Source organism: Peromyscus californicus, unplaced genomic scaffold, assembly GCF_007827085.1.
Source record: "Peromyscus californicus insignis strain IS unplaced genomic scaffold, ASM782708v3 Scaffold_10__1_contigs__length_136768540, whole genome shotgun sequence".
Taxonomy (NCBI): domain Eukaryota; kingdom Metazoa; phylum Chordata; class Mammalia; order Rodentia; family Cricetidae; genus Peromyscus; species Peromyscus californicus.
The window spans coordinates 30174048-30193394 of NW_026294391.1; the positions used below are offsets into that span (position 1 = coordinate 30174048).

Here is a 19347-nt window from a genome sequence, read left to right on the forward strand (position 1 = left end):
CTGTTTTTGAGAGAGGGTCTCATATTGCTCAAGTTGTACTGGAACTTCCTATGTAACTGAGGACCTTAAACTCTTGATCCTCTTGCTTCTTCCTCCAGAGTGCTAGGATTACCAGAATATGCCACCACCCAGCATTTATGCAGTGCTGAAGACTACACCCAGGACTTTCCTATGCCAGGCAAGCACTCTACCGAGTTACATCTATAGCACCTACATCTACAGTGTTTTTATTGTATGGACTATTACTGATGTATACTAAATTGTGGATAATATAGCAATCAATGTTAAGATTTATGAGTCTTAAAGCTGGCTTACCCAGATGAATGAGTTTATATGGGTTTATATGAGTTTATTTGTCATAACGTAATAAGTGATATACCAGACAGCAGCTTCCTCTTGTTTAAGGCTGTATACTGGCAAAATCTATTTAATGAAGCACAAAACAATGAATGCAAGCGGGGACATGAGGGTGCACACCCTTAATCTCAGTACTCAGGAGGCAGAGACAGGTGGATCTCTTGAGTTCGGGGTCAGCCTGATCTATAGAGCAAGAGATCCAGGGCAGCAAGGGCTACACAGAGAAACCCTGTCTCAAACAAACAAACAACAACAACAAACAAACAAACAAAATGAATGCAAAGGAGCACCCCCCGAAAAAAGTCTTGTAAAAAGAATAAGTCAAAAACCCAAATTCAAGAGTCCAAATCTTTACAGGTAGACTCATAAAACATTCATGTATTCTATCATCTTCAGGTCTCAAAATTCTTCCTCATCTGCCTTGCCTTTGATGTCTGAAGTTCTCCAAGAGAACAAAGCTTTTCTTTCCATTGCTAAAATGAAGACATGACGTGAAAAGGGCCTTTGGGAAAAGACATGTTAGCCAAGAATTTTGATGCTTCCTGAGAAGCAGTATTGGTGGAGGTAGACGGGCCAAAAGCCCTGCTGAGACCCTCAGTGGCAATGTTCCCTGCCAGCCCTGCCAGCAAAGGGAGGTCACAAGGCCTGGACTGAATCAAGAGGGTTGTGACTGATGGCAGTCTGAGGTAGTGACACCAGAGAACCAGCAGAGCTTTAACTGGGTGCAGAGTCCAAGCCAAGAAGTCAGTTTCATGTGTGGCCACCAAAAGATGAAGCCAGTACAGAAAACTACCTGGAACTTTGTTGTACCCGGGAGTGAAGTGAAAATATTTAGCAATGGGAATGACAATGTAGAGATGTAAATATAGTAATATATATTAAATGTATAGAATCCTTTTATTCTCTAAACTGTATGTATACATCATAAAACTTCTTAAGTCATTCATTCAATCATTCTAATAATTTTTGCTACTTTTCTCTTACTGAAAATAGATTATTGCATATAATATTCTCTGTCTCAACGCCTCAGAGATTCTCCCCACCTCCCTTCCCATCCAAACCCATGGTATTTATTTTTAGAAGATTTTAGGAAGTTCTTTTCTCTCTCTCTCTTTCTTCCTCTCTCTCTCTCTTTCTTCCCTCTCTCCCTCTTTTCTCTCTCTCTCTATCCTTTCTTTCTTTCTTCCTTTCTTCCTTTCTTTCCCTTTGAGATATGGTCTCATATAGCCCAGACTAGCCTTGAACTCACTCTACAGTCAAGGATGAGCTTGAACTTATGATCCTTCTGCATCCACCTCCTGAGTGCTGGGATTATAGGCATGTGTCATTATGCCTGTTTTATATAGTGTTGGAGATCAAACCCAAGTTTTTCTGCATGATAACCAAATATTCTGCCAACTGAGCTATACCCATGGCCTATAGTTGGTTTCTTGTTTGTTTGTTTATTTGTTTATTGACACTGGCTATTACTGCCAACTTAAATACCTCAGTGAGCAATGATTTGAAACAGGAAACAACATCAAATTCTTTTCATAGGAGTTGGGGATGTAGCTCAGTGGCAGAGTGCTTGCCTCCTCTGTATGAGGTTGTGGGTTCTATCCTCAATAGTACAAAAAATTCTAGCAACACCTCTGTGTAAATTGTAATCTTACCTAGTAGGTAATTCAATTTTTTTTTTCGGTTTTTCTAGACAGGGTTTCTCTGTGTAGCTCTGCGCCTTTCCTGGAACTCACTCTGTAGCCCAGGCGGGCCTCGAACTCACAGAGATCCGTCTGCCTCTGCCTCCCAAGTGCTGGGATTAAAGGCATGTGCCACCACCATCCTGCTGGTAATTCATCTTAATATCATTTTTATGGCTGATACACATTTCAGCTTCTGTTAAACATTGATATTTGGAGATTTTCTGAATCTCATAAATCTGATAATTTTTTTATATTCAACATTTCTTTCCTTAATTTTGAAAATCAATGATCAAAGCACATGATGTACTTGAAATAAATCATGCATATGAAACCAATCATACTGTATAAAATTATCTGTCTTGATGTTTTCATCTTTGTGTATAATATATATGTATATGTTTTTGTACGTGTGAGTTTGGGTACGCACTATGCATGTATCTAGGTCAGAGAGCAACCTCCAATGATGGTCCTTGATGTCCATCTTGTTTGAGGCAGGGTTTCTCATTGTTTACAACTATGTACACCAGGCTAGCTTGTCTGAAAGCTTCTGGAGGTCCTCCTGTGTCTGCCTTCCATCTCACCATGGGAGCACATGGGTTATACAGACACTACCAGGTTTTTTGAGACAGACATTCTGTTGCCATGGACAAAAACAGTTGCCAGTGCAACATTTAATTTGTGACTTCTAGGATTCAACTTTTCTATCATTTCCACAGGTGAAAATATTCTTATTTTTCAGTTTAGCAGCTGAGCATTAATTAAGCAGTGGGCCAGAGTTTCCCATTATACCCAGGGAGCAATCTCTGTTCTACCTGATTTATTATTTTATTACATCATGCAAAGAGAATTGAATACAGTGTTTTATTTCCAAATTAGACTATCCATAAACTTTCCTAAAATGTTGGCTAAAGCACCATTATTTTTAATAGGCAATAAAGTTTTCCTGAAAAATATTTGTCTCTTAAATAAATTTTAACATAATAAACTATACCTTTCAGTTTTATTATATTCCTCAAACTCATTAAACTATTTTCAGTGTGTAATTTCATAATCAAAATGATCTCATGTTAGAGGAGACAGAAATACTCTGATTTGGTCATCCGTTACACACACACACACACACACACACACACACACACACACACACACACACACACAATTATCATATGTATTAAAAAATTTGAAGATAGGTTTACATGAGATACTTTGAGTACTTTTGATAATCACTAGGATTTTTTTCTCCCTTTTTTTGGATTTTCTAAACAAAGATTTTAACATCCTGGACAAGTGCTTCTAACTAGTTCTATCCAACTGCCCTGCTATAGCTTTACTGACATGCCAAACTGTGATGTTATTAAGTAGCAAATTAAAACTATGCAGCTTATATTTTGTGTCTGGGATTTTCCAGTTCCACTTCCTGTTGCTTCCTTCACAGTGGCTGTGTAAGAGTTGGATCCATGGTGGTTTAAAACATCAGAATTAAGGACAGGGCAGGTACACAGCTGAGAGGAGCCCAGTAGGCCCTCCACCAACCTTACAACATCATGAATCCCTAAACCATTGTACTTGGGCTGTTTGTCAATGGTGCTTACACAATCAAGCTATCAGCCCCAGGAGTCTTTTCCTTATAGCCTTAGACCATCACTGAATTCTCTGCCAATAGTCTTCCTTGCTACCATAAACACCCCCTACCCTTGTCACGAGATGGGCTCTTCAAGTCATGCAGCCAAGCTCCAGCTGGATCCCCCCAGAAGATTCACTCTGACAGGTGCTTCTCAATGACTGCAGCCCCTGAAATCTGGGAAGTGCCAGAAGTGGCCTGTTTACCAATTCCCCTGTGCTTATGCTCCAGGACAAGTATACCCCCTCTCTAGGTATGCTGAGTCCTGGCCTCCAGGAACAGACCCAGCCTAACAAACTCATTTCAGGTAGAGAAGCCTCAAACTCCTCAGCCTCACAAACATTTTTGGGGAGGGCATTTATCGAGCATGTACCGCCTCCCTGTGCCCCCCAGCATTATCTCAGCCCCTGGAGGAATGACCCATAACCCTAGGCACTTGGCAATGAAATGCATATTCCTTTTGGTGAGCAGGCCCTCCAAGTAATAGGATATAGGCCCTCCAACCAAGCATTTACTTCCTAAGGGACAGAGTCAGCACACAGTGTAGAATAAGAAAATGTCCGGGATGGTTCAGTGAGTAAAGAGCTTGCTATTGCTATGCAAGTCTGATGATCCAAGTTTGATCCCTGGATCCCACATAAAGGTGGAAGGAGAGAAGCAACTGCACAAAGTTGTCCTAGGACCTCCATATGCATGCCATGGCATGTGTATGCTCTCTCTCTCTCTCTCTCTCTCTCTCTCTCTCTCTCTCTCTCTCTCTCTCTCTCTCTCTCACACACACACACACACACACACACACACACACACACACAATGAAAGAAAGAAAAAGAAAGAAAGAGAGGAAGGAAGAAAGGGAGAGAGGAAGGAAGAAGAAAGAAAGAAAGAAAGAAAGAAAGAAACAAACAAACAAACAAAGACACTGGAAATATGCTATTATGGCTGATTTTAATGTCAATGTCAATTTGCCACAAGTTAGATGACCTAAGTAGGAAGCCTCACCTGAACAACTGTCCAGACTGCCTTAACTGATGCCAGAAGACCCATCCCAATAAGGGATGTGCCCACATAATAAGGGCACAGCAGAAGGAAGGTTATTCATCTTTTGTTTGCTATTCCACCAAGTACATTTACCCTATTGTTGCTGTTGCTGAGCACCTCGGGAACCTTCCAGGGTTTCAGCACCAGCTGAGGACTGCTGAGACACCCAACCTGGTGGAGTGATGAACTTTTGGGTTGTTGGCATCCCTGATAAGAGTCAGCCTCTGTGGCACTACCCCAAACACTAAGGAATCCAGCCTCAAGCACTGAACAAGTCAGTAAGCAACATTTGCTCCATGGTTTCTGATTCAGTCCCTGCCTCCAGGTTCCTGCCTTGAGTTCCTATCCTGACTTCCCTTTATGATGGACAGGGACTAGAATGTATAAGCCAAATAAATCCTTTCCTCCCCAGGTTGGTTTTGGTAAGTGTTTTGTCACAGTGACAGAAGCAACTATGATATATGCCTTTCCACATCCATGAGTCCTAACCACCAGTCAAGACTGAAGCCAGATGCCACTTCCTGCCTGCAACCTTCCCTCATGTTGGTGAGTAAATGTTTACTCCTCTAAACAGATAAGGAGTTTCACTGGTGCTTTGAGTTCATTCATTCAGTCCTTCAATTAATATTTATCAAGAATCCTCTGGAACCAGGCTGTGTGCCAAGTGCTAGAGCTAAAAAAATGAAAGTACAAATGCTGTACCTCAAAGAATCTTCCAAAGTAACTAAAGCTATATTCATATAGGACCTAATATTAAAAACATATTGTATGTGACTGTGGTTGTAGCTCAGCAGCAGAGACCTTACATAGCATGCTTGAGGCCTTGGATGGGAGCCTTAGCACCACAAAAGTAAAATAAATAAATCAGGCTTGGGAGACAGCTCAGTCAGTGCTTGCCTTGAAAGCATGAGAACCTGCCTGAATCCTCAGAAGCCACATAAAAAAAATGCCAGGCCTGGTGACATATGCTTGTAATCCCAACCCTAAGGAAATGAAAACATGCAGGTCCCAGGTCCCTGAGGTTCACTTAGCTAGCAAGCCTAGCTTAAATGGTGGCTCTCGGCCAATGAGAGACCATATCTCAAAGGAAGTGGATGGTGGTCCATCAGAGACTGTTCTCTGGCCTCTACATATGTTCCCACATATACACGTGTACCCACTCCCACTCAAAAATGTACAAACATTAAGTATATACACACAAAAATAAATAAGTAAACAAAACCCTTGACTTTTAAAACCAACAAAAGAAATAAAACTTCCAAGTTCATTTTTTAAAGTTGTGTAATAGGTAGTGTAGTGGTTAAGAGTATGTATGGGTTCTGCCTAAGGGGGCAGGAGTAGCACACACACCTTGGTGGTAACCAAAAGCTCTCTTATTGGACTTAAGACCCACTCAACGAGAGGGAATCTTGCCTGGTACTGGAAAGCTAGCCAACTGCACAAGGCTAGTGATGTTATGGATGTTGGAAGAGAACTATAGTCCACATACACTTTATTAAGCCAGAAAACTCCCTAACTGCATTCTCTGTATTTGTCCATATACCCAAGTGTAGTACTCATACTCCATGAAGAAAACCTCCCTTTGCAGCAGATGGAAACCATTACAGAAAGCCACAACCAATCAAAATGCAGAGTTGTGGAGCACAGTCCCAGTGGATACTTGTACAAAACAACTCCAGCACCTAAGGCTCGGGGAACACTGTGAAAGAGGGGCCAGAAAGATCATAAGAGCCAGAAGATCAAGGAGTTTGCTGTGAGATGGTGTCTCCTAGAAATCTCAGAAGGTACACCCATAACGTCTCACCAACATGACTGCCCAAATATGAGCTGAACAAGGATAACACCAATAGATATGCCAAAGTGGACATGGATAGACCACAAGGCCTCAACCCCACACAAAGAACTACAGGCAACTAAAATATTCTGCACAAGAGAGAAATACCCTTGCTTGAGGAGTGGCACACCAGTTGATTACCCAATACTAAATGGTCAGTCCTGAAATCATACATACAAGTAACATTATATGTACTGAACAGGTTGTATTTATGGACTTAGGAATATGTGTGTGTGTGTGTGTGTGTGTGTGTGTGTGTGTGTGTGTGTGTGTGTGTGTGTGTGTTTATGTATGTATGTTACAAGAAATAATGAAAAATAGAGGCTATGAATTTGAAAGAGAGCTGGAGGCATATACAGGAGGGATTGAAGGGGGGAATGATGTAATTCAATTATAATCCCCCCAAATAAAAGAAGTAATTTAAAAGTATGGGTTCTGACAGCTTGACTTCTGTGCTTTGTGTTCGTGTTGGTTTTGTTCTGGAGGGTGAGCCCAGGGCCTTGTCTGTCTTAGGCAAGTGTACGATATCCCCAGTCCTACTGCTTAGAATCTGAACCTCAGTTCTCCTACTCACTACTATTACGAACTTGGACAAGTGCCTTAACCAAGCTCCTCGTTCTTACCTCACAGGACCTAGACCCCCAGAAGTGTTTTGTCAGTGGGTTCTCATTATTGTTTTTTTTTGTGATCATTTTAACAGTCACAGGAATAAAGGGAACTTAGAGCCCAGAGGAATGTTTAATCTTTTTTACTTTATATATGAGACTTTCTGTGTGTGATTTAACTTGCCCACTGAATTTCTGAAGTCCTCCAGAGCAAAGTTACCTTTACAAACTGCCTACAACTTGACTTCAGAGCTTTGCACTCATCAGGTTCTCAAGAAATGTCCACTGGGTTAATGTTAATGGGTTTCCTGGGAATTGGCTTACCCCAAAGGCCACTCTAATTGGTATAAAAGTAACAGGAGTCTCTCAACCCAACTTCTGAGGAGTTGCATAGGTTGCCATCAAAGGAAGGGGCCACACAAAAAGGAAGTAAATGCTGTCTTACTCAAAGGTGCCACATGTTCATTCAGGACCTTACATTAGGCTATCTGGGGTTTGACTTTTCTACTTCCATGATGTAAACAGATTTTCAAGGGTTGATTACTTGGCTCTGGAGTTCACTGAGTGTACATCAGTGCTCAAAAATCCATCCTGGTATTTTTGTACATTTTACTCATCTAATGGTATATATCTTATGCTACATTGTTACATGTTTTCCTTAAAATGGTCAATTATATCCTCTAGGAATAAAAATTGCACAAATATAATTATCTCTAATATTTGCCTACACACATTATTTTTAGGGTTTTCCATTCTTTTCTTTCTGCTTGTCTTAGGGTTTCTATTGTCGTGAAGAGACACCATGACACAGCAACTCTTATAAAGGAAAACATTTAATTGAATGGCTTATAGTTTCTGAGGTTCTGTCCATTATCATCATGGTGGGACATGGTGGCACACAGGCAGACATGGTGTTGGAGAAGAAGCTGAGAGTGGAGAAGGAGCTACATCTTGATCTAGCAGACAGCTAGAAGTGAACTGAGACACTGGGAATGGCTTAAGCATAAATGAGACTTCAAAGCCCACCTCCACAGTGACACATTTTCTCCAAAAAGACCATACCTACTACAACAAAGCCATACCTCCTAATAGTGCCATTCCCTATAAGCTTATGGGGACCAATTACATTCACATTACCACACTGGAATTCATTGTCCTTTCTTATACTACGGTTTTTTTCTGATAAAATCCATCCTGGGAGCTGTTAGTGCTTCCCCACTCCCTATCAATTTAATAAACTAATTAAAAGAATAAAGGAGATCACTTTTAAGGTTCATAAATGCGAGCAACTTATTTTCCCCCAAGGTCACATCTCTTTTATTGGAGTTGCCATTGTCCTACTATGCAATTTCCCAGAAATTCCTCAAATTTCTTAAATTTTGAGGAGCATGGTTCTGAAAAGAAAATCCGTCATGCTGGTTTGTAGGCTGAATTGTTTCCAGTACGAAGTCCTGGCAACTTTCTATTCTCAAAGCTGGACTTTGAATAAATTCTAATAAATGCTGGAGACGGAGAGCTTGCCTGTTGCCAGCTTCACTTGAGTATGTCATATCAAGTTGTCTTAATATGTTTTTCTTTCCTACCTTGTGTATCACAAGCTTAACTATTACCTTCATTATTATAATTGTCAATCTTCTGTAATCTGATTGTGAAGTATTTTGAAAATAGGATTCTATAATATATGCACAACAGTAAGTGCAAATTCCTTAAGTAAATTTATACTACAGAGTATAATTTTTAAAGAGGGCATTGATTAAAAGTGATGATTGGAGCTGAGGGTATAGCTTAATGATAGAGTGCTTGCTTAAGGTTCCATCCCTAGAAACATCCCTCAAAGTCAGAATTAGATATAAGCAAGAATGTAATGTGTGCTCATGGAATGGGTTATTTTTGGAAGTAAAGGAATCACAGAATTCAGAGAAGAAAATTAATTAGAAAGTCTTCCTATTATACAACTCCCAAGGATAAATTCTATTTATAAGATTCAAAACTGCTCAAGTATCATCATGGAGAAATAAGCATCAAAATCAGATACTTTGGGCCCTCTACCCATACTCTCTTGACATTCAGTTCTTTTCTCCTAAGGTTGTTTATTGTTGGAAACATCCACTGTCTTCCTAAGGACACTTTCGTTGGAGTACCTCTGTCCCTCCAGGCTTGGCAAACCTTGAGTGCTGAAGAGTTCACGGATCTGGCCCACTAGGGCAACAGTGGTGTGACTGTTGTGGGGCTAACCAACCAATTTTTTAGTGGATTTGAGGACCTCTCCACAGAAGGGAACTCATGCCTGGTTCTGAAACCTGGATTTGAGGACCTCTCCACAGAAGGGAACTCATGCCTGGTTCTGTAAACCTGGATTTGAGGGTCACTCCACAGAAGGGAACTCAGTCTTGGTTCTATAAGCTTGGTCAAGAGCCCCTGGTTGAGGAGGTCCTGGGGGAGGGGGCCACCCTACTACTACTTTTTTGCTGAATGGTCACATCAAACTTCCTAGTCACACTACCTTCTAATTACTCATGTTTATACCCATATATTACTGTTGTCCATGGCCTTTCATCAGTAAAACTTTACTGTAGCAGGTGGTGGGTAATGTAGAAAACCCCTAACTGGCCAAACTGCTGAGAATAAGTGATGACAGCTAAATCACCTTTTCCAAGTCTCAGGAAACATTCCAGAAGAGGAGACAGGAATAATGTCAGAATCAGGGGATGGGGAGATGTGCAGCAAAAAGATGCCTTCTGGACATGTCTTTATAGTCATTGCACTCGAGAACTCACCATAACTATGGTTATCTGCCCAAGACCTGTACAAGATTGGGTCTATCAACACTTCTTCATGGATAGGGGAGGAGTCCAAGAGGCCCCACCCCTCCCTGAGGGACTATTGACAGTTAATGGTTCTTAGAGGTGGGAATGTCATTTTCTTTGGAGTATAGCCACTCATAACTTGCCTTGGCTCCAGTAAATAACTCCCCACCCCAGCTCAGGAAAGAAACTTTAGTTAAACTCAGTGTGTCCAACACAAAGAAAAGACATGAAACTAAGAGGAGAACTTGTGGAGAAGAAGGGTTTTAGTGGGCGAGGTTGGAGGATGAGAGAGAGAGGATTGGGGGGGGGCAACTGAAATTCATTATATACATTACATACATGTATGAAACTGTCCAACAAAAAATTTAAAAGGAGTTAGTGGGTCTGGAAGCAGTTCTTTTTTGTTTTATTTATTTGTTTGTTTGTTACACAGGGATTCTCTGTGTAGCAGTCCTGGCTGTCCTGGAACTTGATCTGTAGACCAGGCTGGCCTCGAACTCACAGAGATTTGCATGTCTCTATCTCCGAGTGCTGGGATTAAAAGCATGCACCACCACCCCTGAGCCTGGAAGTAGTTCTTAACCAATGACAGAAAAATTATGGGTGAATCCTCCACCTCCCCAGTCCCTTGTAGGGAGACCATTGGCATGTGTTCACTATGGTCTCCCAAGGCTTCTCAACCAGAAGGAGTGAGCTCCAGTGTGGGCTCAGTGAGTGACTTGACTTTCCCTAATCCAAACCCAAACCCTAACTGTTGTACCCGGAGCCCCCCAAGACCACCAAGAGACCAAATCTGATGCAAAAGCAGAGTCTTTTTACTACGAGTTAACTCCAGACTCTCTGTCCATCTGATGCAGCAACAGAGCAGTAGAGACCCTGAGTATCGATGGGGCAGGGTTTTTAAAGCAACGGGGCTTGGGGTCTGCAGACTTCATAAGAACAGACTCAGGATTGGTTTATGCGAGTGGCAATCATGTCAGTAACTTTTAATTGGCTAGGGTTGGTTGGGGGTTACAGTTATCATTTGGGGGCAGGCCTGGACAAGTCCCAGGCTGGCCTCACACGTACTGACTATGGGGGCTGACTCAGGGGCCCAGGCTCTGTCCTTGAGCTGCCATGGAGGCTGGCTGGTCTAGCACATTCACATTGACCCATAGCTCTAAGTTGGTGAGGGGTCCCAAACAGTAAACAATTGACTGAACCTTGAGCAGTCAGATTACAAGTATGTGCAGAAAGGGAGCTACTGCAAGAAATGTCTTTTGTTCATGGCCCTCCCAGAAACAGCTTGGTCCTTTCATAACCATTGCCTGTTACTGGTTTCTTTTCTGTTCCTCTCCCTTTTCTAGTCCTTACCCTGTGATTCTAGGGTCATCTCCCCCATACACCACTTGTACCAAATCCTTTGTTTGCAAAGCCTGCTTCTGAAGCCACTCAAATTAAGATAATCCATGGCTCTAAAACCCTAATTTGGGCCATCTTTAAAAATCTCTATCCTTGCCGGGCAGTGGTGGCGCACATCTTTAATCCCAGAACTTGGGAGGCAGAGCCAGGTGGATCTCTGTGAGTTTGAGGCCAGCCTGGGCTACAGAGTGAGTTCCAGGAAAGGCAGAAAGCTACACAGAGAAACCCTGTCTCAGGAAAAAAAACTCTATCCTTGCCTATACAGTCAATCCAGTTAGCCAGCTTCCTCTCTGCCTCTGGCTAGTGAGTGACTGAATTACAGGCCAGCCACCAAACCCACTGAGCATGTATGTGGGGTCTGGGGACTTGAACTCAGGTCCTCATACTCGTACAGCAAACACTTTAATATTGAGACAACTCCCCAGTGCCAGTCAGTACTATTATTATGTGGACTGTGTTTATTATGGTTGTCAAATTCTGTAATTTATTTTATTTTTGATAGAGTAATTAGGAGAATGCCTTTGTAATCCATCTATTATGATTAAGGAAATGGAAAGCATTTCATGCCTAATTGTTTTACCTTCTTGTTGTTGTGATAAAACACCATGACCAGAGCAACTTATAAAATAAATTGTCTAATTTGGCTAAAAAGAGAAAAAAAAAACCCTCTCTTTCATGACTTTTGGGGGGGAGTGCTGGGGCTCAAACCAAGGGCTTCAAACATACTGGGCAAGTGATCTAGTGGCGAGAGGCAGCATTGCCAGCCTCTGCAGTGATTAGATAGGTTCTCCCACTGGACCTGCCAGACTACAATCTCTTGAGCTTTCCTTTCTTATCAAACATAGCTCCCAGCTCATCCTTCCCCCTACAGAATTATGCAGCTGTACCATCCTCCTTGTTCAAAAGCATTTGCTATTACCCCAGGATCTAAGCGAGAAGAAAAGCCCAGACTCTCATAATCTAGCCCTGAACACTCCTAGGCCTTGGCTCACAACACCCTTGAATGTGGTGCCTGTTCCCAGCTGCTCCACAGCCACAGATGGAAGAACTTAAGGGAGGGGGAGAAACACCATGTGGGCTTTAGACTCTTACCTTTCTCCTACTTAAGAGAAGTTCAAAGTACTTCACTGCCCTTTCAAATTTACTGGAAATAGATTAGAAACAGCTTTGCTTCCCCAGGTCTCTCATTCCAGAGATAAGGCTTTTATCAGGAAATTCGAACAAAATTCCACATATGAATGCCCTCCTATAGTTTCTAGCATGGGATTTTAATTCCAGGAAGGAATTAAGCCACTGATTTTCCAGTGGCTTTTCTATTGTGTTTCAACCCAGCCAATAGGCACTGGCATGATAAACCCATCACAAATGCACACAGAGGGGAGGAGGCAGTCAGTATCCTGTGTTGGACTGAGCAACAAAAAAGGCCTCAGCTCTGCTTTGGATTTATCCAAAATAGGCCAGTTGACAATAAGAAAATGTTTAACATTGCTGGATTTCAGGGTTTGTTTGTTTGTTTCATCTGCGAAGCAGGTAGACTGTCTCTAAGATCTTTTACCCTGACCTGAAGGGTAAGTACTTGCTGGGAACAAATGAGTGGACCGATCCATGCAAATGTGTGCATTCATCCCATGGTTTTAATTAAATCAGTCCAAAGTCTACTTAATCTTCCAGATCCCCAGTGATAATCAGTGAGTGTAAACTCCTTGAGGCCCCCCCCCCCCCCCCGCCCAGATTTCTCTAAGGGCCTTAAAGGTGGAGCAGCTAGGTCCCACCCTCAGACTACTCTGATTGCCTGGCCCAGCCTCTCAAGGTGGGAGAGTGGCAGGGTCTCATCCTACCAGAAAATCAACCCAAGATCAGGCCACAAAATCCCACTAATCACTATGTTTGCCCCACATCAGGCCACAAAATCCCTCTAATCCCAGGCCATCCTGGAAAGCTCCACCCTACTCCAAGAAGCCCTACATAAAGCCTGCCTCCTGATCAGTTCCCTGCTGCTTCTCCCCCAAGCAGAGGCAGCCACCCTCTTGTGTCTCTCCCAATAAATCTCTTGTGTGAGGTTTGTTGTGCAGTGTGATTTTGTGGAGTTCCTTGGTTCCAGGCTGCCAGGATACTTTCCCCCTCAGAGCTGTAACACTTACAGTGAGTGTTACCCATCGGGGCATAAGCTGAGGTCAGCCACAGAGCCCTTGCTTCTTGCAAAAGTCCCCACCTCTCCCCCTCTACCAGCACCTTCCTGACCTTAAGTCTGGATGACTATAACATGCTTAATTTAGTCCTGGCCTCCTCCTGAGAAAAAATAAATATTAAATGTGAATTGAAAACCACACATGTAATAATATTGGGATTAATGAGGTGCTGAATTGTATTCTTACTTTGCTATTGTTGGCAAGTATGGTAGTCAGCTGAATTCCAAACTGTGGAACCGTCTGTAAAAGCGAAATGCTAGCCCAAAGCTTAACATTCTCCATGTGGCATTTACCTTGCTGAAGCCTGTGTATGGTGTGGTCCCAGGGTTTCTGGAAAACCTCCACCGATAGCCCCTACACTTGATCAGCCACAAAGAAGAGCAAAAGGGAGGGGGGAGAGAAGGAGAGAGAAGGAAAGGGACAAAATGGGGAAAAGAGCAAAAAGAAACGATTGTTCTCACTTACCTGGCACGAGTGAAGGTAGCCAGGGAGAGTCGTCTGTCAGATAACTGTCAGGTAACTAAAATGTAAACTCCCATTGGGGTCCGAAATCACCTGGACCCCATGCAGTGCTCAAAGGGGATGTTCATCAACCCTCATGGGTCCATTTTCTTACATATTCATTCCAGTACTTCTGTAGAGAAAGTATCTTTATTCCCATTACACATGGGAAGAAGCCATATTTTCCAAAAGTAAGTGACCTGAGCATGAAGACTTAGGCCTCTAATGCAAGCCATTGGTAGGCTAGAGCAAAGGATTGCTCCAATCTTGAGGCCAACCTGGACTACAGAGTAAGAGCTTGTCAAGACAAATAGGAGAGGGGAAGAGGCGAGGAAATAGGATGGAAGAAGAGAGCAGACATAAGGAGAGATGAGTAGACACCAGTGACCCATTCCACTCACACAGTTGGAAAGCCAGAGTTTAGAGCAAGGCTTCCTGGCGCTGGCTCTGGCTCCAGTAATCAGTGCAACCATCACCCATTCACACCCTTAGAAATTCAAGAATGCTTGCTAAAATGTGCACTTTCTATTGTGCCTTGTGGTAGATGGAACTGAAAGTTAGAACTACCCTTGTAAAAGGTAATTTGTACTATGTAATAGACCCCTTTGAACATCTATACCGTGTGACTATAATTTCACTTTTATGACCTTTCCTGAAATTATTACCAGAGGTACAAATGATTGCTAGAGATTTATGCAAAAGATGCTTATTATTGTAATACTAGAGCAGTGAAAGTCTGTATAATCTGCCCCCTCTGCAGGGAACTGACCTAGTCAGTACAGCAGAGGTCCAGTCAGGTCAACACAGAGACTTTCGTGTGGTGCAGTTCCACCCTCTGAGTAGAGATGTGAAATAACTGATACACATGGACCCTGAAGCAATAAGAGCTTCAACTTAAGCCCACAGCTTGAGATCTATACAAAATCTATACAGAGGAATCTGGGGGGATGGCTCAGTGGTTAAGAGAACTTGCTGTACTTGCAGAGGTCCTGGACTCATTTCTCAGCACTTGCATGATGGCTATCAACTGTAACTCCAGGTCCAGGGGCTCCAGTGTCCTCTTCTGGCCTCCACAAGCATCAGGCATGCATGTGGTACACATATGTATACTCAGGTAAAATGCCCACACAGATAAAAATAAAAAAATCTATAAACATAATTAAATATGAACTATAAAATGAACTATAAATAAAAGCTATACAGATACATCAGGCAGATTGATTATAGAGGAAGTGGATTTGCAGATAGGGAGAATTAATTAGAGAAGAGAGTGAGAGCGAAAAGGTTGACTTAGCAACAAAGCTTGAGATGCTAAGAGAAACCACTGGTACAGCATGATACAACACTAGTGATGGAAGGACGGTGTTTGTGAACGCAGTGAGCTGCCCCCCTAATTCCTGTACAGGTGACTTTGCTGTGGTATTTCATCTGTGATGGTTGATATTGATCGGCAGCTCAACTGATGTAGAATCTCCTAGGAGACAAGTGTCTGGGCATGTCTGAGAGGAAGTTTCTAGGTTAGGTTCATTTAGGTGAGAAGACTCACATTAAATGTGAGTAGTACCATTCCACGGGGTTGGGGTCCTGGACTGAAGGAAAAGGAGAAAGCAGCTGAGCACCAACATTCATCTCTGCTTCCCGACTGTGGATTTAGTGTGAGCAGCTGCCTTGAGCTCTTGCTGCCATGATTGCCCCACCTTGCTGCACTCTCCCCTCCAACTGTGAGCCGGCCATTTTATCACAACAAGAAGAAATGTAACTAATACACAGTCCAACACAGAATGTATCAAGTACTAACACGCTGCTGGGTGACTGAAGGATGTAAGGATCGGCCACAGTGACACTCTTAGAAGTTTTCCTTCTGTGCGTAGAGGCTGACTGAGGCAGAGAGCCTTCCCAAAGAGGGCTAACAAAGCTGGACTAGAACTCAGAGATACAGAAACCAACAGATGGCTGCAAACACATAAGATGCCCTTTGCACTTCTTCTAACACTCAAGAAGGACACCAAAAGGGACTAAAATTTCTAAACGGACCTTACAACTTATACAATATAGACATTCATATTATAGATATTTTCATCAGTACCCATGGACTACAAGGCCTGGGATTTAGGGTTTATATCTCCATGCTTCTTCCTCCTTCTTCTCCTCTTCCTTCCCCTCTTCCACATTTTTCTTCCTCTCCCTCCTTCCTCTCTTTCTTTTTTCTATCTTCAGGGTCTTGTTGTGTAACCCAGACTGGTTTGAATTTATGATCCTCCTGCCTCAGGTTCCTGAGTGCTGGGATCACAGGGGTGTGCCATCAGGCCTGGCTCCAGGTTCTAGCTCATATGGCACATTTTGTCCACTCTTTTCTGATATATTTAATCTTCTGAAACAAACTCTCTCCTCCCAACATTCCACCCGGCAGCTCAGCAACCCACAGCTTTGGCTCCCTTCTTGGTCTGCGGGGTTGCTGGCCACCTTTTATACATCACTCATATGCCATTAGCTGATTTTTAGACTACTCTCTTCGGTGAGGGGAGTTGGATGGCCAGTTTTGTATTTCCTCTGGACACATGCAAAGAAAAATGACGTAGCTATAAAATAAATAATGTATAAAAGGAGTTGTTAGTGGGATGGATATAGTTTTAAGCAGGTATGCAAGATTCTAAAATCCTGCATATAAACAGTATGCTTTTCATAATCAAATGCATTGGTAGCACCAGAAGAAAATATAAGAATGACATGCTAAAACCCTAAAGTGGGTTATGAATGACTTATTTCATTTTTACTTGACTTTTCTTAGTTTCTATGAACTTGAAAGCATTATTTCACACTTACAAAAGGGGAGTATGAAAATATTCTCCATTTCTCCCTCCTGGGGATAACAAGTGAAAAAAAGCATGCTGTGCACACATCTATTAAATTTTGGTTGAAAAAAATAGATGGAATTGGCTTGGATGTTGCCAATGCCATCCATCTGGTTTAGCGGCATTGGATAAAAATCAGTGGATTCTTACTTTAGCCTCAGCTTGGATTGCCAGTGCTTTTATACAGTCTCAGAGAGAGAACTGAGCTGTTCTGTATCTGCAAAACTGAGATGATACTATCCTGATATAGGCGTCCAAAGGGAATACTTTTATAAGACGTGGCAAGTTAATGTTAGCAGAGAAAATGCTGTTCTGCTCTTCATGAGTTCTCAAAAATAGCACATTGACACTAGACAGCCTCCCCCTCCAACTGTAAAAGTACCTCCAGTTCTCATTGATGACAAGTGAACCTTGAGTCCAACATTGATCAGTAAGCCAAATGTGATCAAAAAGGGTTTTGTTAGATTTTAATATAAGCAAGAATATACATTTGTACTTTTCTTTTTATTAAAATGGCAGGAATTTCTTTTATAGTGATATTTCTGCTCTCATTTTCTCTTTAGTCTGAGAACCATCAGCATCAATTATGACGTTTTGCATTGTTTCTCTGCATGAAGTTACAAAATGATATAACTGTTTTTTCTTCCACGATTACTGGCATGACGATTTTAACTGTATCTGCTTCCTCATCTCTGCCTATCTGTAGTAGATGCTTGTTGAAAATACAAGACATGTCCTCAGTGTACCTTCCTGTTTGTCTCTTCAATACAAGAAGCAGTGCAGGGGTGTAAATGGCATTGTTGCAGGTGTTCCTAGAGAGCAGGAGATTCATCTGGCCAGAGGGCACTGTTAGAGCTATCAGAACCTGACTCAGACAGTGTGCCAACATGAAAACAATGACATACAGACTATGGACAAAAGAAAAGTTTAGAATAGACCAAAGCATATACAACTCAATCTATAGGTACTGTTGCTTTATTGAAAAAATGCATTGGCCAAGAATGTACGCCAGTTGCTAGACAGCCAAGACTCTTATTTGGGAAATGAAGTATTCCATCATTCCTCACAGACCATGGATGCTCATGAAGAAAAAGTGGCTTGAAAAGAGATTGCTATTTTGACAACAAATAAGAATATATCAAAAATTCACAAAAGAATAGCACCTGCAGATACAGAGCACACCGTATGTTATATCCCAAAACCTATCAACTACACAGCTGTAGATGGCATGGGCCATGAAGTTAAGCATGGAAATAACAAGCCTGCAAGAACTGGCACACAGTTAAGAACAAATCCTCCTACTTAGAAACTGCCAAATCTTACCATGTCAAGCCAGGTTAGAATACTCCTAATAAAACTCAGGAACCTGTCAGATCCTCAAAAGTTCCTAAGGACTACATGACTAGTTCCCCAAAGCTAGGAAGTCAACATAGTCCATCCAGGAAGATTTCTTTAAATCGCAGGCACAGTGCAAAGAGTAGAGGAAGTGGAAGTCAAGAAGACAATGCATGCAGTTATACTGGCTGCCATCTTCACCATCCACTACTGCACCAGTTGCTGCTAGCCCAAATCCACTTCTAACACCACCACCACCTCCTGCCGTGAATTATGAAGATGAAGAAGTTTTAGTAGATCAGTATCATGATCTATGTACAGGTGGGAATCCCGTGGAAACCCTTGGGAACTATACCAAGAAAGTTGTTACAATATATGACTATACAAAAAAAATATGACTATACAAGAGTCATAGATGAGCTATCATTTAAGGAGAATGTAGTCATTTATATTATAAAGAATGATAATAGCTGGTATGAGGGGGTCTGCAGTAGAATGACTGCTACATCTATTATGCAATGTATTGATTAATTTTTCTTTGTTTTACTCTTAAAGTTGGTTCTTACTTTTAGTTGTACCATGGGACTATTGTGGCTAATGGACTAAATGGGCCCATGTCTTTAGGACATGCTGTTTTATTGGTATATTTGAATGTCTACTTACAAGCATGAATCTTTGAGACAGCTTGTGATTTGCTAAACAGCAATTTATACAAGAAGCTGTACAAAACTGATTATGCTTGTATACTTACACAGTGATAACTTTAGAACCACCCTAAATATTCTGGGGGGTGGAGTATATTTTATTGAACAAATCATGACTCAGCTTATACATTAGCGCTAATGAATGTCAAGCTAATATTGAAATCAATAAGAAAATGTAAATCTTGGTGCCGGTCATACTTTTTACTTAGATTCTCATTAAAAAATATATTTGTAGATAGGCATGATGGCACGTACCTGTAACTTCAGTACTTAAAAAGCAGAAGCAGGAGGATAAGTGTTCAAGCCCAGCTTTGGCTACATAGTGAGTTCAAAATCAGTCTTTACTACATGATACCCTATCTCAAAATAAATAAATAAATATCAAAATCTACTGCCAAAATGATGTTTAAGCATATATAAA

The 19347-nt window shown here is 41.8% G+C and overlaps 1 pseudogene; it reads left to right on the top strand.

Moving 5' to 3' along the window:
- LOC128114095 (abl interactor 1-like) overlaps positions 1-18753 on the top strand; it is a 34165-nt pseudogene extending 15412 nt beyond the window's left edge.
- The last annotated feature ends 594 nt before the right edge of the window (positions 18754-19347 follow it).